This window comes from Harpia harpyja, chromosome 2, assembly GCF_026419915.1.
Source record: "Harpia harpyja isolate bHarHar1 chromosome 2, bHarHar1 primary haplotype, whole genome shotgun sequence".
Taxonomy (NCBI): Eukaryota; Metazoa; Chordata; class Aves; order Accipitriformes; family Accipitridae; genus Harpia; species Harpia harpyja.
Window position 1 is genome coordinate 71,205,553 of NC_068941.1, and position 27,052 is coordinate 71,232,604.

The window sequence follows — 27,052 nt, forward strand, 5'->3', positions numbered from 1 at the left end:
GTCCATGTCCATCAGCCTCAAAAATTTTCCATAATCAGATCTCTTTTCCATTTATGAGTATCTTCACAAAGAGATGTAGTATCTCTTAACTTCCTTTACTTTGTAGTCATCCTTTAAAGTTACTCTGTTTTCTCATCTCTTTGGAACTGTGGACTCTAAACCAGAATGTTGTTCTGGTATAGTCTTAGATTGTTTTGTCTGAACAAAGATAGAGTCTTTGTTCTTTGTTCCTAGAAATTTTGTTTTGCATTCTGCTGAACTGCAAAAAAATTTCTGAGTTTATCCTGTAACAGTAAAATGTCCTCCTGATTACTTATTCCATCAACCTTTGCATTTGTCCATATAAGGAATTAACAGTGTTCTTTAAATTGCTGATAAAATCATTGACAAGTTGGACCAAGAGCCAATCCTTTCTCCATTCATAGATGTACTTTCATTAATGAGTGACCCCTACCATTCATGTTTAATAGGATCCTAACTATGAAACACTAAAACGTAATGAACAGAGACATAGCTGAAAGACAGACATGAAAGCTGATGGAGATGATCACACTAGTGACAACAGAGCATGTAGCTAGGGTGCTGTGTCAGACCTCTTTATATCACTTGATAGAAAAGGGACATAAAAATACCCACGTCTAAGACAGGTAACAGTTGTAATTTGCCAGTATCTTTTCAGGCTCCTTGGGTTCATAACAAACTAATTATTTGCTGTTCAGCTGTCAAAATATGCAGTTACTGAATCTAAAGTTTATTATAATTCATCAAAGATGAACAGTCTCCAGCTATGCTGCCTTCATAAGCACTAGAAAAATAAATAAAATTTTACCTTATTAGCACAGTCTAACTCCAGTCTCACTTTTTGAAAGAAAATTATTCTTTATGTGTGTATGTGCCCAAAAAGAAAAATGAGAAATGATTATTCTTATTCATTAACAATGAGAAATAACTGAGTTTTGTCTCATTTAATAAATATGGATAAAGATGAGACTTTTGTTTGTCTGTCAAGTACGTCTTCCAAATGATGTAAAATCTGCTGGACTGCAAAAGTGTGAGACTACTAAATTACAGATTTTCTGTTTCTTTCCTGCACCGCTATTGTGCAGCAACAGCACAATATGGAGATTTCTGAGAGCTTACTTGTTCACTAGGAAGTGACAACTTTGATTTTCCAGAAGGTAGCAGTGGAATAGTTAGAAGCTTGCAGAGTGATTTCTGTCATTGTGAAGTGTTAGAATAAGGCATGCTGTTGATGGAATCTGTTTCTGTAGTTTCTGAGTACCCTGTATCACTGCTCCCTTTGAGGATTTCACGGTAACACTGTAAATACCCTGTCACTGCTCTGCCTGGACAGGCATTTAACATATGTTGACAGTACATAATCAAACATAAAACCACACCTTGAATATCCACAAATTGCAAACTTTCATTTTTAAATAGTGCTGGCCTGCTAAACCACTTTAAAAAGATGTTTTTTCCCCACAAGTAATACTATAATCAGCTTTTCCCTGACATGATCTCATGTAAATGCATCACTAGATTAAGCCCATGCTAATGAAGTTCTTTCTGTAATGAAAAGTTCTGTTTTAATATTTCAAGAGTATTTTGAGGAAGAAAAGGCTCCCAGGTGTTCCAGTTACGGGAATTCTGGAAAGTGTTGGCCACTGTAGATAGTCTATGCTGTACACTTTGGTTACACTATGCTCTAGAGTGAATTTTAGGTGGACAGAAGTATGAAAACACAGTCTTACGCAAGTGTGTAAGTGCCCTTATATAAGTGCATAAGTGTACACTTATAGAAGTGTGTAAGACAGTGGTTCTGTACCTCAGTTTCAAAATAATTATTCTTATGTGTGTTTGAATCTGAGATAGGGATTAATAAATTGATGAGAAGCTCCTAACTCCTATGGCACTCTTATCCACACTTTTAGTACTGCATAAGGATCATTAGGCTATTATAGAAAATCAATATTTAGAACATGGCTATTAATCATAGAATCATAGAATCATTTTGGTTGGAAAAGACCTTCAAGATCATCGAGTCCAACCATTAACCATGCCCCCTAAACCATGTCCTGGAGTACCCTGTCCACTCGCTTTTTTAATATCTCCAGGGATGGTGACTCAACCACTTCCCTGGGCAGCCCATTCCAATGTTTGACAACCCTCTCAGTAAAAAAATTTTTCCTAATATCTAACCTAAATCTCCCTTGCCTCAACTTGAGGCCATTTCCTCTTGTGCTATCTCCAGCTACCTGACAGAAGAGACCAGCACCCACCTCACTACAACCCCCTTTCAGGTAGTTGTAGAGAGTGATAAGGTCTCCCCTCAGCCGCCTCTTTTCTAGACTGAACAACCCCAGATCCCTCAGCCGCTCCTCATAAGACTTGTGCTCAAGGCCCCTCACCAACTTGGTTGCTCTCCTCTGGACACGCTCTAGCAGCTCAATGTCTTTCCTGTAGTGAGGGGCCCAAAACTGAACACAGTACTCGAGGTGTGGCCTCACCAGTGCCGAGTACAGGGGAACAACCACCTCCCTGCTCCTGCTGGCCACACTGTTTCTGATGCAGGCCAGGAGGCCATTGGCCTTCTTGGCCACCTGGGCACACTGCTGGCTCATATTCAGCCGGCTGTCAACCAGCACCCCCAGGTCTTTCTCTGCCGGGCAGTTTTCCAGCCACTCTTCCCCAAGCCTGTAGCACTGCATGGGGTTGCCGTGACCGAAGTGCAGGACCCGGCACTTGGCCTTGTTGAACTTCATACGATTGGCCTCAGCCCATCGATCCAGCTTGCCCAGATCCCTCTGTAGAGCCTTCCTACCCTCGAGCAGATCGACCCTGCCTCCCAACTTGGTGTCGTCTGCAAACTTGCTGAGGGTGCACTCAATCCCCTCATCCAAATCATCGATAAAGATATTAAACAGAACAGGGCCCAACACCGAGCCCTGGGGAACACCACTTGTGACCCGCCACCAACTGGATTTCACCCCATTCACCACAACCCTCTGGGCTCGGCCATCCAGCCAGTTTTTCACCCAGTGAAGAGTACACTTATCCAGGCCATGAGATGCCAGCTTCTCAAGGAGTATGCCATGAGAGACAGTGTCAAAGGCCTTGCTGAAGTCTAGGAAGATAACATCCACAGCCTTTCCCTCATCCACTAGGCAGGTCACCTGGTCATAGAAGGAGATCAGGTTGGTCAAGCAGGACCTGTCTTTCGTAAACCCATGCTGACTGGGCCTGATCCCCTTCTTATCCTGGACTTGCCATGTGAGTGCACTCAAGACAAACTGTTCCATAATCTTCCCCGGTACTGAGGTCAGGCTGACAGGCCTGTAGTTCCCCGGATCCTCCCTCGGACCCTTCTTATAAATGGGAGTCACATTGGCAAGCCTCCAGTCCTCTGGGACCTCCCCTGTTGACCAGGAACGCTGATAGGTGATAGAGAGTGGCTTGGCAAGGACCTCTGCCAGTTCCCTCCGTACTCTTGGATGGATCCCATCAGGTCCCATAGATTTCTGAGTGTCCAGATGGCGTAGTACGTCCCTAACTATTTCCTCTTGGATTAAGGGGGGTATGTTATGCTCTTCATCCTTACCTTCCAGCTCATGGGGTGGAGTACCCTGAGGATAACTGGACTCACTATTAAAGACTGAGGCAAAGAAGGTATTAAGTACCTCGGCCTTTTCCTCATCACTGGTTGCTACGTTCCCTTTTGTATCCATTAAAGGTAAGGTATTCTCCTTGGGATTCTTTTTACTGTTAACATATTTGTAAAAACATTTTTTGTTGTCCCTTACAATAGTGGCCAGATTTAGTTCTAGCTGAGCTTTCGCCTTTCTAATTTTCTCTCTGTATGATCTAACAAGATCCCTGTACTCCTCCCAAGTTGCCCGCCCTTTCCTCCAAAGATGATAAACTCTCCTTTTTTTCTTAAGTCCTAGCAAAAGGTCCCCATTCAGCCAGGCCGGTCGTTTTCCTCGGTGGTTCGACTTGCGGCACATGGGAATAGCCTGGTCCTGAGCCATTAAGATTTCCTTTTTAAAGAATGTCCATCCCTCCTGGACCCCTTTGCCCTTCAGGACCGTTTCCCAAGGGACTCTCTCAACCAGTGCCTTGAAGAGGCCAAAAGGGTTTTTCTTTGGTTGCTGATATTCTGTGTGCTAATTACTGAGGAAGGGTGTCTCTTTTAATAATAAACCTGTAGTTGTTGATTGTTTGGTAACCCATTTTTTGTGTTTTCTGTTCATTTTCTCTGAGAAATTGCAGCCACAAAAGACACCAAAACTATCACTTTTGCTAACTGCCCTATTAGTCTCTCCAATTAAGCCAAGAATTTAGAAGAAGGAAAAAACCAGTCAGTAGATGTAGCTGCTCTAGTGGAAGACTAAAGGTATTGCTCTTGTACAGTGCTTGTGCTTTCCCTGTTCTGTGACAAAACAGAAGATTTCTGTTCCCACTGCTGTCAGGCACATTCACAACAAACACTAAATCTTTGTAAAGTAAGCATTTTAAATTGTATGCGTGGCCCAAGTGATTAGTGGTCGCGGCATTCAGCCTACTAGATGCTGATTCAGCTTGAACCTAAATTGCAAGTATTGATCAGCTCAGCCTCTGGATATTTATAAACAACTTGAACCCTTTTCTTAATATTCATGGCACGTGCAACTATTTTTGACTGCTGTGCATGTTGTCTAATTTAGTAAAGACTAACCACTGCTGGACAGCCCTAGAAATAGAGAAAGCTACTATGTAAGAATGCTACGTGTCTCTCAAGAGACGATTTTAACTGGCTGTTAACAGATCCAATAGTTCTGGTAAATTTATTTGCATGAGGCAGCAAAAACCACATCACTTATTAATTGAACTTACTAAATAGTAATGTGATTAAAACTGTATGTAAAATGCAGTTACTCCAAAGCTGCACAAAAACACTCCTCCTATTACCTATTTAAATAATAAATTACTTTTTTGCTTGCCAGCATTGTTTCTGCCTCCTGAGTTCCTCCCAGATTACCACAATGTGAATTTCCACTTACTACAGTTTTTAGTCTCACTTCGGGACCATTAAGGAAGAAATCATACATGCAAAAAAGCTAAAATAGATTCAAATGATAATTTGTCAGTGTATGATAATCACCTGAGCCTGCTCTTGCAAAATGCTGAACTCTACATCCTTCTGTTATCCACAGTAGGAGCTGGAAGTGCTCAGCATATCACAGAATCAAGCCTCAATTCTTATGTGACTGCAATGTAGTGCAGTTGATTGTATTCTGAATTTATATTCTCTCAACCTCTGTTCAATCTTTGAGGCTGTTTTTATCTAGGAAAACATAAATTATTTCAGAACAGTTTCATAAGAGTAAAATTTTATGACAACGTATGAAAGCCTGTATTAAAATTCAGAAATATCTACTACTTTTATTTCATCTACTTTATAACTTTGTTCACTTTGCATGTGTATCCAAATAAACACACAGCTTTAAAGTCTGTCTGAAAAGATCTTTATTGTTTTTATCTCCTATTCCATTGTCCGTGAGATGTTTATAATTATTTTGCTGAGCATAAGGCAATAGGCACGAAGTTTAATGAGATGATAATTTTCAACATGATTTTATTTAGTGCAACATTATGTGGCAGCCTAAAAATGCAAGCTTGTATCCAATCTATATTGTTTTCTCCGAAATTTGGAAGATCATTTAAGAGTTCAGCTGATACTTCATCAGGGATCCAAGTGACAAATGTGTTCAGACTGATTCATGCGTACTGTCTCCAAGCAATGTGTATATTCCTGGTAAATGAGACTTCTGTGTCTTTTTGAGGAAATGTATGAGTTATGTTCTACTGAAATATGAAATCATAAAACTTCTTGTCTACTAGTTCATAATCAATTTTATTTGAAACCAAAATGAAATATAAGACATATTTTGCTTCCTTTCCCAAGCGTATTGTGCAGTAACATTCCTCTGTCTCCTCAAGCTCCTTCAACAACCATATTGTAGATAAAAAGCACTTCTCATGGTCAAATCAATTTTTAGAAGCTTCTGATTTCAGTTATTCAATTAATTGCTTAGCTGCACCCCTTTTTCCTTTCTTTTTTTGTATTTCTCTTTTTTAACCATTTAAGGGACTGTATTTGTCAACAAGTTAGCATCTGAAATAATTCAGATTTTGTTCCTGTTCTCCAGTGAGTAAAAGACAGCAAGGATGATTGCTTTGTAGCAGTTAAGAACACATTGTGTAGATGATTTATTATAGCATTTTCTTACTCTAAGCTGTTTATGTCTGAAAATACCTTGGACGAAGGAGACCATGCCTTAGAAATAATCATTTCAGATACAAGTAATAAATTGTTTATAAAAACAAGCAGGGGAAAAAAGGGGTCATGGAAATGTTTTGTTATTGTTCAGTTAGCTTCATTTGTGTTAGTGCTGCCCCATCTGCAGCACACTCTCTGATAAGCAGGTTTTTTTGGAGCTGGAGGTGTCTGCCCTTTCTTGTTACCAGTGCTATGCTACCACTAAATGTTATTCACTGCTGCCTAAAGGTGGCTGAAAGATGTAACATCCAGTAGATAAGAAAGGAACCTTCAATTGTGCGGAAAAGGTAGCTTATTTCTCTTGTATTTAATTTGTCTGTGAAAGCTTTGCAAGCTAGTTTAATATGCATTTGATTACTTAGATATTCATAAATAAGTCACTGACCCTATGAGGTTTACTGGATATGATCTTAATTCTGTGGCATTGTAAAAAGTGATTTAAATGGATATGTGAGAACTGAACACCTTTTCTCTGCCCTGTACTTAGTAATCTATAGGTACGGAGAAAAAAAAATATGTTTACGTGTCCTAGCCAAATTTATTCTTCTTACATTTTGGAAACTCCATGCCACAAAACAAGGATCAACAATTTGTTTCATAGTTCTTTAGTTATAAATTACGTGTAATTGATAAAGATCTACAAAGAAAGGAAATTCCAGATAGCTTCTAGGGATATTTTGACAAATATCAGGCTAATTAGGAGCCTGAGCAAAAGCAAAATATAGCACTTTCCAAAGTAGTGATCATCATCTGAAATGGAGCTCCAATAGTTATGAGTTAACTGGGAGTCTTCCGCTGTTTATGTTAATGCTTTTGAGCACAATATATGTAGGGCCTATAAGAGAATTCACAGTGGCAGGGAGAGATTGTATCCAATCCATATAATAAACTCAAGACCAGTTTAAAAATTAATACGTCTCACTGTTCTGAAGCAAAACACATGTGCTTTTATTATACAGAACATTGTTTACAATGTTCTGATTACTATAAAGCTCAGAATGTAATTAATATTGTTACTAATAAGTAAGATTACTTGTAATAACCTGTAAAAATAATGACTTAAACCAAGAGCAGATAATTTCCAACAGCAAATTGTAGATGGACTTTCTCTTCTGAATTTGTTGGCATGTCCATATGTTTACAGAAGTTAATCAAATAATCCACTATATTAATTTCCTCTACTTTTTATTCATCCTACCTGTCGTGGTTTAACCCCAGCCAGCAACTAAGCACCACGCAGCTGCTCACTCACTCCCCCCCACCCAGTGGGATGGGGGAGAAAATCGGGAAAAGAAGGAAAACTCGTGGGTTGAGATAAGAACGGTTTAATAGAACAGAAAAGAAGAAACTAATAATGATAACACTAATAAAATGACAACAGCAATAATGAAAGTGTTGGAATGTACAAATGATGCGCAGTGCAATTGCTCACCACCTGCCGATCGACACCCAGCTAGTCCCGGAGCCAGTGATCCCCCGCCCCCACTCCCCCCAGTTCCTATACTAGATGGGACGTCACATGGTATGGAATACCCCGTTGGCCAGTTTGGGTCAGGTGCCCTGGCTGTGTCCTGTGCCAACTTCTTGTGCCCCTCCAGCTTTCTCGCTGGCTGGGCATGAGAAGTTGAAAAATCCTTGACTTTAGACTAAACACTACTTAGCAACAACTGAAAACATCAGTGTTATCAACATTCTTTGCATACTGAACTCAAAACATAGCACCGTACCAGCTACTAGGAAGACAATTAACTCTATCCCAGCTGAAACCAGGACACTCCCCAATGTCATAGACTCATGATACTACTTTTGATACAAACAGATAACATGATTGCACACACTGTTTAGGACCAGTCTCACATTCTGTTAATTCTAAAGTAGCAACTTGATCTATCAATATTTCTAACAAATTATGCACAAAACCATACCATAATTTGTATACAAAGCTACCAGAATTAGTCTCATAAGCCTTTATTGTCATCTGTTTGAGTTTTCAGACTTTTTAAATAGGTCTTTTTCTTGTAAAAGGATGATGATATACAAATATACAAATCAGTACCTATTTGTATGGAGACATTTAAGACTTCGGTGTATCCGTCCTGTGACTATGAGATAAAAATTCTTTTTTTAGGAAGTTCACTGTCGAATACACTTCATGAGCTACGGCATTGATGACACTTCCAGGCATGTTGCTACCCTTTTTTAGTATCAGAACATACCATTCGCACAAATGAAATGGATCATCTTAGTATAGTCTTGGCATGTGTGCCTTACTTAAGCCATCCCTCTGACCTCCCTCTGCCAGCGTCCATCTCAGTGGCAGAGGATGGTCCTCTTCAATTTTGGAATAGCCAACCAAGGTAGTCTTCTCAGCTATCTGATACTACTGAATAGTTTTTCAAAAAATATTTACTAAGGATCAATGATGTAGTGCCTTTCACAGCAATCGTATGTGATTGTTCAAATTTGCTAATATAAAGTTACCTATGAAAAAAAAACCTTTTGGAACTAACTAAAAAGTTTTGAGGGCTTGCATATCCTTTTTTCCCCCTCTCATTAGTCCAATTTTCTCCTGTGATTTGGGAAAATGAAAGGTTACTCTGTACCTGTTATAAATCCTGTAAGAATTAAGCCTTTGACGTATTGACAAGAAAGCTTCTTGGCAACCATAAAACTCTATTTTTTTCACCAGTAAATAGACTATATTTCTCTTTGCTGAGAAGTATTTATTACCACTGAACATCTAGAAACCCCTGTCACTTTAACCAATTGGTGTAGAATATATAGATGCACCCCAGACAAATACTAAGAGCAAGCAGGAATGTTTTAACTACCATTAACTATGGATTAACATTAAAATCCTTTCTGCCTATATCAGAGTCACTGTCATCTCTCTTATCACTATAATCTGGCAGGAGGTAAACCCTTTCTCTCGGTTTAGTTCAGCTACTAAATCATCCAGTGAGAGCTCATACCAATATATCTATAACCCCAAGAGGGCTCATTACGATGTGAAATTCCTCTGGCACAGCGAAGGAACTCTCTGAAATTCCCACCCACAAATACTTGCTCTTGCTTATGTTGCTCATTGTTCTTGCTGCAGTCAAATAATTGTTGAAGGTGTCAGAATGTGTTCCTGTCACCTGCACTGCCCACAAGCACTGTGACATAACATGTCTGAACACAGATGTTCTCTTTCTAATCCAGGCAACCTGAATACAACCTGAAATCAATTATTAACCTGCACTGTCCCACCGAAGTGTCTAGAGCTAAAGAAAAGCCAAAGAATTCCAGCGCAGTGCTGCCCCACTATTCCTATTTCTTTTCTTCACTCCTCATTTACAATATAGAGATTCACCATGCATGAACAGGCAGGACCTATAGACATTTTATACATCAAGGAGGATGACCTTTTTGAGGTGAGTAAAAACAAAGATAGCAGTTCTCCCTATATTTGTGGGATATTTTCAAATGCTTTCCGCAGACTTTACAGAGTGACTGGCACTGCTCAACTCTTCACCATGTTCAAGTTAAGATTTGCTTGTTTGCTTTCTGTTGGCAAAAGCAGAACCCAAAATTTTAATTGATATTGAAGTGTACAGGAAGCTTTTGATTCCTGGTATTTATCCAATTGCCATTTTTTGCCTATAAATAGGCAAACAAATATGTTGAAAAGGATAAAAAGACGTTAATGGAGCTCAAGTTAATGCAACAGCAAAACCTTAGAGAGCACTGTACAATGGGGATAAATAAATAGCTGATATATTTTTGCTTCCAATCTTTTTCTGTTCCATCTTTCATTTTACAGAAAGAGAATGACATTTTCCTTTCCACTCACAAATCCTTTCCTTCATCTGCCAAAATTGTATATCATAAAATACTATTAAAAATTGCTTCTGCTGAGAAAAACCAAACCAAACCAAACCAAACCAAACCAAACCCTGCTTTTTCTCTGAAGCATCTCATTGTAATAGTCCTTAATATGTCAGCAGTCCCCCACACATTTATCCACGACTGGATTCCGTAAGCTTGCCCTATTTTTCAATATTCATTTCTTAACTTATAGCTGCAATCTCTAGTGGTGTGAAATTTTCAGCAGACATCACTGGTTTAACCTAGCTTCATCTTTGACATTAAACAATTTCTTTCTTCAAGACTCTTACAAGACCACGTAGTCATCAGTGAAGGTTTTTGAAATAGTTGTGTTAATCAATTAATGCAACTAATCAGTTCTGTAGAGATTCCCCCCAAAAACCCATATAGATGCCATGTCAGTTTTGACTGTTTCATCTGGAATATTCCTGAACCATTTCTCACTCTGTAATGATGCTTCTGGTCTTTCCAACTGTTATTTCATTATCAGGTGAAGAATTGTATAGTTTTCAATAAGTCCACAGAAAGTGCAGTTCTGTATTCCCAAAATTCAAATCTGATCAAGCAATATTAAGAGACAACTTGCATACATGCTGTTATTGCAGCCATGTTCATGTATACCCAGTTAAAAGACATTCCCTTGTAGCTCCAATAAATACTGCTCAAAATGTCTGTAGCTGTGTGGCATCACATAGCACTTATATGATTCATCAGCTTGTGACTTTCTGGAGTTTTTAACTGACATGATTTAAATCACTCATAAAAGCAGTTATTTAATGATCAATAGGAAATTAACAACTTTTTATACAGAAAACCAGTTTTATTTTCAGATGTAACTGATTACAGATGAAATCTGGTAATGTGAAATAACGAAAACCTGCTTTCTTTAGGCAGTCCCCATCTCCATGCACTGTTGCTGCTGCAGTAAAAAGTTTGCCTTTCCTGACTTGAGGCACATGGTCAGGATGAGTGCAGGTTCCTCATTACTTCCATGGTAACAAGTAAGCGTTCAGAGCAGAGACATTCCACGGGTTTTGCAGATCGTTTCTCCACATTGTCTTGTTGTTGATATTCCCACTAGTACATAGTTCTGTTTATTTTCTTTCTTACCTGTTTCACTACTCACTCCCAGTTGGAAGATCTCCCCATCCCCAGATCCTGAGGTTGCTCAGGCTCAGTAACTTCTAGGTACCAGTCCCATACAGGTGACACACGTGCCTTAATTTCAGAAACTGGCTGCTCATTTGAACATGCTGAAGAGTTCAGCCTTCCACTGATCACCCACAGTTAATGTACTCCCAGGGTGCTCTTTAGGTCCCTTTTTCATTTCGCCTAAATTATTCAATGATTGAATGTATTTAGGGAAAGGAAGGATCCCGTGCAGCCTGGGTTGAAATCCTTTCCACACGTGATACTTTTCTCATGTTACTTACAACATGACCAGTTTTTCCCAGTATTAGATGTAATGAATTTTTTACAGTCCTTGGGTTTGTAAATGTGGAATTCAGTATCAATCCACTTCCTTTTCTCAAAGTCAGAGCACATGATCTGCAGAGGAGAAAGAGGTAAATCAAGTGCATTGCTTCAGAATAGTGACATTAATTCCTTTATAGATTATTATGAATATATGAGGTCCAGTGTCATTTGCTTGGAAAAATTCAATGGTGCCTTGAACTTTACTATTCTACAGCTTAAGTTTATTTTAAACTCACTACAAAATTCTAGCATAACGATTAGTGCCGCAAAGAACATCTGATTCATGTATACTTCTATTGTAGAAGAAAATTGCTATGGAGTTGATTAAGGTTTGAAGTAAGGAAGCAGATACAGTGTAATCTGAACACTTTGACATCTTCTGAAGCATTTTTAGAAAAAATGCTTCCTTCTAGAGTTAAATCTTGAGTGAAGCTATTTGCATCATGGCAAATAAGACACAGTTTTCAGCTGCACATAAGAAAATCCTAAAGATTTCAGCAAGGGTTCTACCTCTCCATATCCTCTTGAGTAGCGTCATTGAATTTGTGCCTTCATATATCCCATCTCTGGCAAAGCTCCTCTGTATTCTTGTCCCTCCTGAAGACCTTATTCAAATGCTAATATGGGGCCATATCCAGCAACCCTCTCCAATTGCCTGTGAACAGTTGTTCCACATCTAGGCAGTATGCACTCCTGTTTACTATCCCATCATGGCATAATTTCCCCAGGTGCTTGTTTCAGCTCCTGTGTCTACTTCCCCATTCACATTACCTTTGGATTAATGAATCTCTGAGATGAGGGAGCTCTGAACTGGCACTCTGAGGGGTGTGACAGAATATGTTGTGAGAGCTAGCATTTGAGTTAATTTCTACAGTGCATTAGTTTCATTTGAAGACGGAATGTAGAAATAGTTGAGAGCATTATCTTTTAAAAATAGCTATTATTTCTATGCAATAACTAACATTCGTGCTTTGCTCTTGCAACTCAAAATTCTGTTCCAGGAGTCAACTGGAAATCCAGACTAAATCTTCTGTGGTGAAAATGTATTTCTTAGCACAGTAAAACGCCAATGTAAAACTAATATTTATTCTCAGAATGGCACCTTTGAAAGATATAAGATAAGAGAGCTGTGAAATATGCTTAAGCTGGAAGGTGTTTCTCTGCTGAAGTTTCAGAAGTTTCAGAAACTCTGTTACCAGATTGAAATTCAGCTCACTTTGGTAGAGGCTTGTGATGGGAATACAGCCATGACTGGAATGCTGTGTCATGCCGTGGGACTCTAAGGGCCTGATACGAGCAAGCACTGTTCCAACAGTGCAAATTCAAGCCGCGTTCCATTCTAAATAGCGATGGGCCTGAAATATATCCCTTGATATGAATCTGAATGGAAGTGCTCCCCTTTACTTTGGCTGCCTAAAAATTGGTTGTTAAGGCCCATGCTTCTCTGCTGTTATGAATAGAATTCACTGCTGATTGATAGGCTGTTTCCAGAGGTGGAATTAGTGTGCTTAAAAAAATCCATCCTAGCCTGTGCTGATAGATCTGAGATGTCTCCAGTTGTTATAGGTGAGTTTTGTGTGTAACATTTTGCACAAAGCAAGATAGTTAAGCCATGGTTCAAATGTATGCATGAAATTTCACATACATGAAACTTGCAAAGTTATGTAGTCGGCAATAAGATTAATTCAGTTAGAAGGAAAGCTGCCTGATTAAAAAAACCTTGGAGTTCTAGTATCTTTTAAAAAATAAATTTCAGGAAATGGAAACTTGTTCCTTGATTGTTTTGCATAATCAGTAGAAACTCCTGATGCAAATGCACGCAGTGAGGTCATGTGTTACGTCATGCTTGCTTTCTTTAGGAAGCAGTAAGTTTACAATTGAAAAGTCAGCTTCGTTTCTCAAACTCTGGTGTATACTGTGACCAATGCCAATTTTTTTTTTTTTTCTTTGACTCTTTCCTACCTTTTGTCTTTAGAGCTCAAACTGTGTTTAATGTTGTTAGATTCAGATTGTGGGTGAGAGCACAGCGTGAGGGAAAAGCAGGGGAGTGAAATAGTGGCCACTTTGGTGTCCTGGTCCTGTCTGGGCGCAGTTATTGTTTGTAACTAGAGTAGCTCCCCTGGTGCAGTCTATGGCTGGTTGTCAAAGGGCTGCTGCAGATTACAGTTTGGTTCTGTCCTCAGCGGCATCTCCTTGGCATCTCAGGCTGGAGCTCGCTGAAGAGCAAACGGGAATGCTGTTTAGGACTCTTGCGTGACCTTGGAGTAGCATGAAAGTCCTGGAGCACTGGGTAGGTGCCTTTTCTTGGGTTTGTGGCCCCTGAGTAGGGCTTTGGTTACGTCCTAGTCGGTGTTGGTTGTTGCTAATTGCTCCCCACTCCTTCCAAGTGGCAGTCTATCAAGAAAAATAATGTCGTACAGAAACTTATTGGTCTGTCTGTGTGAATCAGAAGGTAGTGTAGAGAAATGGTCCCCAAGTGTACAACTGGCTTTAAGTGGCTCAGCTGCTTTTCTGCATTTGAGTGACAGTGGCATTAAGGCTGCACAGAAACCCAACTATTCATCTTTTCTGGGTAGAGCAGCTGTCTTTCAATAACAGCTAGAGGAATGCAGCTCTGCTCTATGACACTGATGTAAGGCAAGCTAAGATAGGAAGGATAATAGGTTCATGCATAGAGGATTACATTATTTCCTTTACCTAAACAACCGACTAAGGTAAGAGGTAAATATTTATTTACCATCTAAAGATGTTATATAATTTGTATCATTTAAGTAAAATCAAAGTTTTTTTTAAATAGTAGATAAAATATGATTTTTCCCCATCTGTATTTTTTACAAATACATTAATGTTCCAGATAAATAATTCAAAAGAATATGAATACAGTAATTCCATTTACGTTAATTAATACTGAGAATGTATGAGCTAAGAATAATAGTTAATGAGACCCTAAAGCCTTTCCCTTTATCCCCAGTCCATGTCCTCCCTTCTCCCCCCATCTCCCTTACACCCAGTCTATGGATTTAAGTTGTGTATATATCCTTCAGGAAAACTAAAGGTTAAGTTTTTGTTAGGGATGGAAGTGTTAGCCCCTGAGAAGAAAACACATGAAGAGAATGAAGATTTGCAACAGTATCATCAGAAGCCTGCAAGCTGCCAGAAATTGCTTAGGAATTGCTGCTTGATAAAGCGAATTTTTGCCTGGAAAAGTTTGAGCACTAAAGGTACCTTTCCTATTGAATTTTTTAGTGTAGGAGAAATTGTTGTCTTTCCAAGAATTCTGATACAGTGGTATTACTGAATTTAGCATCAGTCAAGTTACAGGTACAAAAAGTCTCTGCTGTCTTGGGTCTATTGTGCAAAGAGATTAAAAATGGTACAGCTTTGATTGAAGGTGTTTTATCATAATGTGATATAAAAAATTGTACTGCATGAGCATTCATTTTGCAGCACATCAAAATACATGGTCTGCAGAAAAGGTCTGCAGAAAAAAATAAATCCTTCAATCAGAAGATAAATGAATAAATGTAAAATCCCAGCAATTAAATATATTCATTTATAAGGGCCCAACCCAAAAATCTGTTTTGATGAGTAAAACCTCTTTTGATCACTGTCAGAGTATATTTACATGGAAATTACATTATCAATCCCTTTGTCTTTGAGGAAATGGAGAAAGGTAACATCCTGTCACTTTTATACATAATGATGCTATGTACTGTATTTATTAATAAATACTGAAAGAAATGCTTCTTTTTAAATTGGAAGTTGGCTGTGAAATATCTCACCCATTGAAAGTCTAACTCTTTTATGAATAATAAATTAAACGGCAACCATCCTGCAAGTGATGGTTAATCTGCTTCACATTATTTTCCTCAGGAACATAAACACAGTTAAGGATTTTATTCAGCACTGATTCCTCTTTTTACCATCATATTTGTACTTTGCAACATCATGTAAAAACAAAACAAGAAACACTGCCCCAAACAATCCTTCTGTGTTTTGGCAGCATTTTTCATCCCCTTGCACACAGTTTATGACAATAAAAACCCCAGGTCCTCAGTATATTGAATTTGTGTCAAACAGAATGAAGAAAATGCGTGACATTGTTTTGTCATGAAGAACTAAGTCACCATATCCTGACTGATATATTATTTTATTTACACATTTACTTTAAAGGATATGCTCCAGTAGCTTAGTTTCAGCATTTAGAAACAATGAGCTCATTAAATACAACCTACCTCTGGTTTTAAACTGCCCTTATCCCTGTATTATCCAAGTAAACAAGTGTTTGATATGCTTTTTAATCTAAACATAATCATTTAGCTATTCTTGGCCACTCATTTTTAAAGCTTTAGGGTAATATTTCCAACAAATGGCTGCTTTAATCACCATGCATATTATGGTTTGCTGAATACATGTTTGATTTCTGATTACTGTATAAGTTTGTACCTGTAATTCTCTGCACTTTCATTTATTTTTTGTATTGTTACTGGAGCTAATGAAGCAAGAATGAATTTGCTATAACCCTTTCAAAACTTTCGTCCTTTTGTTCATGGGAATTTTAGAATTTTTTTTTCATTGGGTTATTTATCAGCCATCTCAGTAGGCTTAAGGAATCAGCTCTCTAAAAATGGTGTGTGAATCTAAAGCAACTTGCACTGAAGTTAATAGGTCTGATTCTTCAGTACCTTTAAACTGGCTAATAATTTGCACCTGTGGAAAGGGTCTTTAAACAGTCAATAAGTCATGATAGAATTAAGGATTTATTTTGTCTTGGTAAATTGAATTAGCAGATATATGAATCACAGTAAAATCAGGCTCAGTTACTCTGGGTTACTCCAACAGAAACAAAATCAGAATCGAACACATAGTTAACTCAAAATGAAGCTATTAATTTTGCTTTATCTAGTATGAAATTATAGAAAGCATATTCCCATAGGGATACCTTTACAAGAACCTTTGAATATTTATCAGGATCAAGAAGGCTGGTGTCCTGACGTACTTTCTTCAGCACTGTTCTGTTGTCCAAGGTGACCTCACTGGCCAAATAGGTTTTCTTGGACTTCAATACTAGAGCCTACTGACATCTGTAACACAAGTTGTATATGGCATATCCCACTGAGTTCCTGAGCTGCAGCTAGGTAAGATTTCATACATGTAAACAATGTGGCATTTCTGAAACCCCCTAGGCTTGGCCATGGAGATGCTCATCCGTTCTCTGGAATAAGTTAAGTCTGCTGTAATTTAACCTTCCTCCTAGTACCCATGACAGTGCTGTGGTAGCTACAGAGCACCTGACTACTGAGGTACTTGGTCAATACTTACTGTTTTCTATCGGCAGGATGAAGGTGGGCTTGCAAATGATGTTGTGGTGGCTTATTCCCACTTAGGTATTCTTTTACACAAATCGGATTCCCCATTGGTTGTCTTAAGCTACCTTATACTAGTAAAGTGGTATAAAAATAGTCATAAGGCAGTTAAAGCTTGTAGTTTAGTACTTAAAAAAACAACTGAAATGGTTTTGTTCATATTTTTAAAAAATAGTGAAAACTCTAAATACTGAATTATTTGGTAATTCACTGCCATTATAACAGTTTGTAGCTGTAAATACTGTAAAGTAATGCATATTTGATCTTTCTTTTAAAACAGAGATTATTTCTGTTCAGTTTTTTTTCATATTTTAGTTTATTTGTATGATCTTGAAACTGAGTTTGTCAACATGTTTTAACTTCATAGAATTAATTATACTTTCAGAGACAATTTTCATTTATGAATTTGGAGCAGGGAAATAAATATTTGATTTACTGCAATGTTCAGGTGATTTAACTCTATTTTCAGAATGAATAATCTTCACTCGTATTATAAAATCTTAGAATGTTTTGTCACTGGGGTTGTCTTCCTGCTCTTCCCACTTCAACATCTCTCATTGAAATAAGAAGAATGTTATAGCATACATACTGGAAAGATAATTACACTAAACCCTTTTCCATACAGTATTTAAACAGCATGACTTTAATGCAGTAGTGATTGCTCCAAAGGAAGAACAAGAGAATTAAAAAAAAAAAAAAAAGCCTCATTGTATTTCAAAGAAAAGTAAATGGAATAACATAGTTGTCAATGGGAAATTATTCCACACTAAAGACACTATTTTAGTCAGTGCTCAAGGCTCTGTAATTGACTAATTCCCTCACACAGTATTTTTGGAGAGCAAATATCTTGTAACTAAGGCTAGAGGAACAGACTGTCACTATTGCCAGGTATACAACAGTGAGAGCTCGATACTGCAATAAGCTCTGGACCCAAGTGCAAAGCATGTGTTGAAAAACTGGAGGGTTTCACTTTCAAAAATGAGCAGCCCTGAAGTACCTCCTCACTAAATTGCAACCTACTCAGTTAACCTAGGGCAGTTATGAGTTGTTCCTGACCATTCCATGCCATGAATATACATTCTGCTGCAGATTTTATAAAATGCAAATGAGAGACACCAAGTGGACAAGTTGTCTGTCACAAAGATAAATTTGGAGGAATTGTGCTGCTGACTCTGCATTACATGCTGCTAAAAATATTATGGATTATCATCTGTTTTTTTATAAACTTTTTACATTGTTTGTGTTTCCTTAAGCCATGTATTTATGAGTTGAGATATGAATAATTTAGGAATAATTCCAAGCTGTCAATCAATGTGTGTATATTTCCCTGTCAAACAGTACATTTGGCAAAATATTTAAAGAAAAAATAACCCAAGTTATTTGAGAACTTGTTAAACGTTCTGCTCTCCCTAGGTACTTCATATACGCTCAGACCTTGGATAATTCAAAAAATTCCTGCTGGAGATTGTCAGTACTGTTTTTTTAAATATGGACTTCTTGTGAATAGAATAATAGTTTGTCCCCTGTGGTCCATTTGCCTTTTCTTCTCCTATGCAAATATGTTGAGCATTACTTTGAAATCCAGTCACTTCTCAGACCCTGAAAATAAGTTTTCCTCCCAGTTGTTCAAAATTAACAGGAACATTTATTAATATTGAACACAGATCCTTTGGACTGAAACATTCTTCCAATGTCTCTCAACATTAATTCTTGTGTGCCTGTTTGTACCTCTTTTCTATTCAGCAGTGAAGCAATGAGGCAAAGACAACCTGAAAGGTAGACAGAGATGACAGCAGGATTACATACAGGGTTTGTAATCCACTATCAAAGCCCTCAACTGCTTTAATTAGAAACTATCATGACTACTAATTAGGAGACAAGAGTTGTTTCCTAACTTTATTACTTAAGCAAAAGCATCTTATTTTTGTTTGCTTGTGCATGGAGTGACAGTTACTGAAATCTGCCTGGTCCTAGTTACCCTTCCCTACAGGAAGAACATGAAATAAATGGCATAGATAAAAATGACAGACAACAACAATAAATAACAGATATCCAGTGTCAGGAATAGCATATCCTCCTGTGTTCATTCCCTTGTCCCAGTAGCTACTCTTCACTAACAGTCCTCTCTTAAAGGATTGCTGATATACTGTTCAGATCTTAACTTATCCAGTAATTGAATTTTTATGGCATGTCAGATGTGTCGTTTTTTACTTCATGTCATGTCAAACGACTTCATGTAGTTTTCCTAGGATTTTTTTCCCCCAGTTTTCTCACAGATGCTTTGAGCAATGTTGGGTTTCTATTGAATTTACAAATTTACATCATGAGAGGACTTCACAGAACTTCATATGGGCAGTAGGAAAAATTTGTCTTATGTGCCTATAGAACTGAAGTTCACATGACTTTGCTATTTTGAGTCTGAAAGCCTATAAGAGAAGAAAAAAGAGAGAGGGGGATGGAGGAAGGGAAGGAACGGTGGGAGAAAGAGAGAGAGATACCAAGGACCATGTCCCTTGCCAGACCCCCTTCTCCTTTCCATTCTAGAAGGTCAACCTGCAAATAATTATACCATATACTATGAAATCTTTCCTAATTGCTCAATAAGCAGGCTTTGTAGCCTATTATTACACGTATTAACATATCTGAGATTCTATGCTCTGAAGACAGACACAGAAATCCATTTAAAAATTGAACCTTTCCTGGTTTTAGGCAGCACAGAAATCTTTATTTTGTAAAAACTAAAAGAAGAGAAATTTACTTGGGAATTCAAAATGAACAATGTTTAGCCCATTTCATCTATTTGAAATATTTATGAAAATGTTTTACAATTTGATGACGATGCTCTTGGTGTACATGTTAATCTTAAGTGAGCTAGCTACTAAACCCAGGAAAAGTTATGGGATTAAAACCTTATTCACTTTGTGTCTTTTAATAACATTTTTCAGAGAAGATGAACATTGCTCAGTATTGCTTTAGGTATTTCTTTTATTACAATGGAATTACACTGTTTTCTTATTCGTCTCTAATACGTCAAGGTTTTGTGGTGCCTTATACTTTCTGGCTCACTGTGCAAATGTTCCATTTTAGGTTACAAAAATTTCACCTTCTGAACGCATACTGCATACATTGTATATACTTATCTTTTCAAGTCACTGAACTGGATGGAAAATGTGGATATATTCCATTTATTTGTAAAAGTGTTGCAGTAATAAGATTTTTTATTTCAGATTTTTTCCCTGAAACCAATATAGGACTCTACTCTTAGCTAAATAGTTCTCCAAATTAGAATAGAGATGTAGTTGTACATATTTGCTAGGTATGAAGGTACTGTTTAAAAAATGCTAATAAAACATGGTGAAAAGAAAAGGAAAAAAAGTAAGGGAAAATCATCTATTTTTAATATTTTTTGTTTGCTTTCCACCAAAGCCTATTCAGCGATTATAATCTCAGACAAAGGAGTTTGTATTAAGAGACCTGGCAAAAGGGGAACCTTGTAGTTTGTTCCCTTCTTGCCAAATGCTAACTCTGAAAGACAAATTATGGCAATAAAATTAGAGGCTCTCCCTGGTGAATGTAATTTTCTTTTAAATTTGTAGCACAGAGTGATCTAATCTCAGTAAGACTTCTAATACTCTCTTCAGGGTAGCAGTAATAGTTAATGGCACAAATTAACAGGAAAGTGTGTTATGCAGGAATGTTTGTTATCTTTCACGTCATTAAAAGGGGAATTGAAAAAACATTGATTCTCACAACTTAGAATCATTCCAGAGTGATTATTCCAGAGTGATTAATGTTTTGGAAAGGGCTTTTACTGTGTGTTTGTGTACAGACTTGCTAAATTGAGCAATGCATGTAGCTAATGAAAATGTGAGGCTCTAACACACACTTTTGTAAGTATGTATAAAATTATTTAGCATAATTTTTGGCTCAAGAAGGTTTAATAATCACTCTCCTATATTTCTCTTAGAAAAACAATATGAACATATATCTTCTGAAGCTTTTAATGCTACTTAAAATTTTAGAATTAATACTTAGAGACCACAGACATGACAAAAGACCTTGCTGCTTTACTCTGTACATATAAGGTTTTTATAAACATTTCCAAATTTAAAAATAAAATTGCACAAATCTTGCAATAACCACTAGTTTACAGTTTGGGGAGAATTCATCCCTGCCTCTTCAGAGCCCTTGAAACAGTTATTTGTGCCTATAAAAGTATTATCCATAATTGAGTTTTTAAAGACGCTTAATACAAAGATAGCAAGTTGCAAAGTGCAGATTATGAAGTCAGTTCTCCTTAGAGTGAATGTGCTTGTAAGGAGAAGGATATTTCGTGGGAATTAGATTTCCTCGGGGTTTGACATTCAAAGGATTAAATATGCTCCACAGTTAACCCCTGAGAAACATGGCCCAGAAAAATGAGTGTATGACTTTATGGAGTTTCTGCTTTATGCTTCCCTGGCTATATAAACATTGCACAACAAGGTGTGTTTCTCCTTTTCTCTTAGAGGTTTGTTTCCTTCTTGTCAGAATGGATTTTTATGGTCTCCCGCAATTGCCACCTTTGTAATCCCAGCGTTACAGTTACTAGGAGGGACATGATATTGGAGGATGAAGCATTAACTCATGCCAGATTGCTGCCTAAAAATTCTACATTTACAGAAGAGCATGTTGAAGTCCCAAGCTTTTTTTGCTCTTTGCTTCTCCTCTCTTTCTTTTCCTACTGACCAGTGTTGGCACCAAGCAGTTTGCATAAGCTTCCTAAGAGACAGTGCACAGTTTTAAACTAGCTCTAATTAAGAGCTTTGAATAGACCCTTTTTATTAACCATTTAGTTTTTGATTAATCATAGTGAATGTGTGTTTTCTTTTCATAGAAAAAGCATGAGGAACCATCGGGCTGACTGGAACCTTTCCAGGGATGTCACTCTGGACTCTGCATAATGAAATTTTATTTTTCCATTGAGATCATTAATCCTACTTACCAATGATCACCTTATTCTTCAATCAGTTTAAACTGTTAGGAAAAACAATCCTAGCATCTTCTTGAATTTGGCCAAAGAATAAAAGGAATAGCTGATTAACTGCTCTTTAATTGGCTAGTTATATCAGAAATATAATTGTTTCCCTAATTCTCTTTATTTCTTTAGTAGAATTGGAGTTACTGCTTCAATACCATGTAGATATTTAAAAATGATCCATTGCAATACAATATAGAAACTATATGCCCTGAACATGAAAGCAAACTGTGAAGTTCTGACCCTCCATTTGAAAATCTAATGTCTAATTTTGTTTCCCAAAATTTTCCTTCATTGTTGTACAAAGGTCAGTGCCTCATTAAAAAAAAAACAAACCACAGTTGCTAATTTATTGAAAACCTGTTACTTAAAAATCAAATTCTAACAATCAAAGGTTTGGAATATAATAAATGTAGAGGATCACCACTTTTGGGAAACTCAGATGTATCCTTTATGAAACCAATATATACTTCTATTTAGTCTCTATTTAGTCTCTGTACTCACAGTATCTTTGATTTCTGCTGTGTCTGCCAACTGCTGCTTTTTTATTTCAAAACATTCTATCAATCAAAAACTAATAGGCCAAAGAAGTGTATTAGATTAAGTGGAAGGACTTTTATATTCATGGCATACTTAGAAAATGGAATCAATCTTTAAATATCTTGCCACTTTCCATCTGGGCATTATTCCAGCAATTTAAATGGCTAAATATATTGAGAGTGTTCCAGATTAAATGATAGCTCTGAATGTCTTTTTATAAATGGTATGGCCCATAAAGAACTGAATTTGTTGTGGTGGTTAACGATATCTGCATTTTGTTTACTGAAGTGTACTGAATATTAGTGCAGTATAACACAACTGTGTTTGCAAGCATCTGTCCTTGGAAAAAATCCTGCAACTAGAAGGAGCACTTCTACTGCAGATCAAGTAAACTGTCAGAAACAGCTTCTTTAAAGTATGCAAAGCCAGCTTTTTTCCTTTTTTTTTATTTTTTGGCATGGTGAAGCATTATGACTGGATAACTTTTCACCAAGGATCAAATTAAAAGGAAAACCAACATATTTTAGAAGTGGAAAGTTAGGGCAGAAGAAGGGAGGGAAAAACAGTAAGAAACAAATAAACCAGAATGACCAGAACAACAAAATTACATGTTGCTTTGTTTGCCTTTTTTTTCCCCATTCAATTTATTGCTGCTGTCACCTTTCTTGCGTGCTTGTTTCCATTGGAGTCTGCAGTGTGGTCTTGACAGTTCTTCTGGCAGGCGACAGTTCTGACAGGATAGATTTGCCCTCCTTTCAGCCCAAAAGGGGTAAGTGGGAGGACTTCGTGCTCTTCATTGCTGCCATGATGCCATCCTGCTCGGTCCTCCCTGCTGTTCCTTCAAGTAGCATTATCTTCTTGGCAAGGATATGTGTTCTCAGTTATTCTTTAATTTTCTTATTCATCCTTTCTGTGTGCAAGAGACTAAGAAAAAGTCCATATGAAGCTGGAGTTCTTCACTGAGCCATCTAAATGTTTAGTGGGCACAATGACTGTATTAGTCATATGTGGCAACACTGCAACTGAATTTTGCGGATTACCTCAACCAAATGCCAACAAACCTGTGCTGTGTAGCAAAGCAGAAGGCATACTTGATTTCACATATGTCACAGAAAATGATGCTGGAAATACTGAGCTACCTAAGCACTTCTTGTACTGTTCTCCGTAACCTTCCACCTTTGAGGCCAACCTGATTTCTTTGTTATACAGGCTGGGAAAAGAAGAATTATAATAGGTCAACAAATTGAAAAAGTTTAATACCTATAATACTAAAAATTCTTTTCTAATACATCATTTAATTTGTGATCTCTTTGGCCCTGTGAGTGCAAAAGCAAGATACTTGGGCGAGCTGGGGTCATCATTCCCAACAGTAAAAAAACCCGTATTTCTGACAACACAAGAACACAAGGTCTAGGGCAACAGAAATGTGGAGCTGGTTTCATTACCTACTTCTGCCTTAAGCAGATGCATAGGTTAAGGTTGTCTTGAATGTTGCAGCAACAGTGACTGACAGCAAGAATACATAGTATTTAAATCTCTGTCAATTCACATCACCAAGTTCCTCTGACTATAACTAGCATCACTTCATCTGACTTCCTTGTTATACCTCATGTATAGTATATTTAAAACCATAAAAATACTACAGCTTTTGAGTGTAGCATCTATCAGCTGAGCTGTTATAAATGTCTCTATGTTTATCTTTGCACAGGTTTGTGTTTACCTTTGCACAGGTTTGTGTTTATCATTGCACAGGTTTGTATTTATCTTTGCTGGTTGAGAGGTAAATTTTTTTAACTTAAGACCCTTCAGTTGACAAGAGCTGCCTTCCCAAGCTGTCATAGTTTGACTGCTTTAACTAATTCCCTTAGTTCATACCACTTCTGATGCAACTGAGATGAAAAATGACCAATGAGAAAAATCAAACTTAGATGGAGGAGGGAAAACGTCACAGTATGTCCCTACAATACCTTAAAATTGATCCTCGTGTTTCTGAATCTCAATATTTTCTGCTGTGAGAAAATGTCTGTAAACCCAGAAATTATTCCGTGTCCCTCTAGCTTTGAATTATATGGGGGCACAATAACCTACAGCAGCTATCAGTTTCTTAGCTGTCGATTTTGCCTGAAACCAAAAAAACCTCTACTTTTTAGTAGAGTGGAAACTCTGAAGTGATGAAAAGATTTATAGAAATGCTTCTAAGGAAGACAACAGTGCAATTCCTTAGCTGTTGACTGAACAGTAGTCAACAAAAGTAGTCAACAAAACAGGACACAGAAAAGAAAAGAGGTCCATATGGTTAATTTATACTGGAGAACTGGATTTCTTCTGCCACAGTGTTCCTATGTGATGTTAGAGAAGTCAAGTTAAGATAAACTTTAGGGACTGACACTGTGTGTTTCTTGTTTTCTGAGTGAATCCTTGGGCTTTGATTTGCAGAATATTGAGCACTTGCAGCATTTCTAACTTGGCTTTGAACATATATGAAAGGCTGTGTATTAAGCATTGTGAAAATGAGCTTCCATGAGTTTCCTACCAAGTGCCCAAATTAGTCAATACCTTTGATCTTAATCTTACTGTGCTTCTGTTCTGCATAAAGTAGATATAATAATACCCTCTCATCTCACAGGGATGTTGTGAATATAAATATAGTAATGTTTGTGAAGCACTCAGACACTGTAGTGATGAACATGATAGAAAATCGTATTTTCAGCTCAGATTTTAAATAATGCTTGATAAGTAAATTATGGGGGCACAAAATGTGGAAAGAGTGAAGTTTTGAATTTGGTAAATAGGTAATATCCATGAATTAAATTAACTTATCAAAAGAAACTCCTGTTCAAACTGTAGCGCTTGATCGTGTCATTAAAAGGTTGCACCATAATGCATATGTAGAAAGCAGCTGAACTAATGCTGTTAGTATTTATGATCACAGTACAGTTCTTCTGATGTATACTTCCTATGTAATTAATATATATAGCAAAATTTCCGAGTGTGAAGGATTTATAGCATAAAACTCAGATCTTGGCTTGTACTTCTGCTTAAAAGTAGGGGTAATGTGATTGATCAAAGGATCAGGCCCTAAGATACAAAGTGTGAAAGGTGTGAGGGGTACAGAAGGATGTACACCTTTCAGTTAATTGTGTGATGTTAAATCTTGGCTTGCTGAAATGAATGAGAATCTTGCCATAAGTTTCATTGTGGCAGGAATTTAATTCAATTTGCTTTATAAAAATAACTCTATACTGAATAAGATAAATCTTTATGTAGGAAAACAAAATATCACCCATCTGTTGGCTTTGTAAAGTTACATTTTAATGTATGCCATATTTGTTTCGGAGAATGTGGGAGAAAAAGAGCTCCTTATTTGATTTTTGCTAGAAATGGTTAGTGTCTCATTTTGAACAAGGTCCCAATACCTAACTTATTTAACCCATATCCTCACTTTAACTCTTTATTTACTTCATTTTATGTGAAGCAAATTATGAAATCTCCAAATCTTAGGAAAAGAACAGGAAGTTTTTGAATTTTCATTACCAAAATCAAATCATAGGAATTAGAAAAAATATAATACCAATTTATTTTTATAATTCAGTTAAGCTACAATTGATTCTATACTAAAACCTAATCAGTATACTATAATTGAAGAGATATTTTTGGACCAATGTACCAGCTGGTATCACAGATGGTACAGATGGCATAAGGCTCTTTAATGGGGTAAAGATAATGTGTTGGCACAAAGAGAGTTGAGTATATGAACATGCGATTTTTCTTTCCCATTATAAACTATCTAATCAGTGTAATTTTAATTGATACACAATTGATATATTTGCATTCCACAAATCTGCGTAAATACTAAGATCAATACTTTGCAGTCAGTGACATTAGTATAACCTTACTTTATTCTGGCAAATCTCATATGCCATAGTAGGCAACAACTCATTAAACACTGCAGTTTAAAAGAAAGAATTGCAAGGCAAGTTTGATATTATTTAAATGATCTACCTGACATTTTTAAAGGGGATTAATAGAGAAATTTATGGAAACAGCTGAATGCCTCAGAAAGGTTTTGTTCTCATGAACTTTGACATTGGTGTAGATATGGCAAAAAGTATGATAGTAGTATTGGTAATGAATAATCTTGATGATAAGTGATCAGGAAATCATTCTAATTATTTTCTCTGAAGATCCACAGTGTGGCTGGGTATTTCTTGAGAGTAGTAGAGGGGCCTCACAGGATAGTGTGGATTTTACTGCACTTAATTTCTTTTCTTACATATGATATCCTATAGTGTTAAGTTCAAAAGATTTTTACTTGTACCCCATTCAGAACTTTATTTTGCCACTTCTCTATTTTGTGTACATTGCACAAGACATTAAGAACTATCTACAGTGTATCCTATAGACCAGATATCTACAGTGGTGCTTTGAGTCATGAAGCTGACAAGATTAGGTTTTTCCCTGGTG

General features: G+C 37.1%; 1 protein-coding gene across 4 annotated transcripts in view; it reads left to right on the plus strand.

Moving 5' to 3' along the window:
* Window positions 1-27,052, plus strand: part of KCNIP4 (potassium voltage-gated channel interacting protein 4) — a 474,029-nt gene that overhangs the window by 30,955 nt on the left and 416,022 nt on the right. Inside the window, exon 1 of one of the 4 annotated variants that reach the window (XM_052780363.1) lies at window positions 14,740-14,886. The exons of the other annotated variants lie outside the window; for them this stretch is intronic. The gene's annotated coding sequence lies outside the window, so the exon portion shown is untranslated. Of the gene's footprint in view, window positions 1-14,739; window positions 14,887-27,052 lie in introns of those variants that run through there. 4 annotated transcript variants of the gene reach the window in all.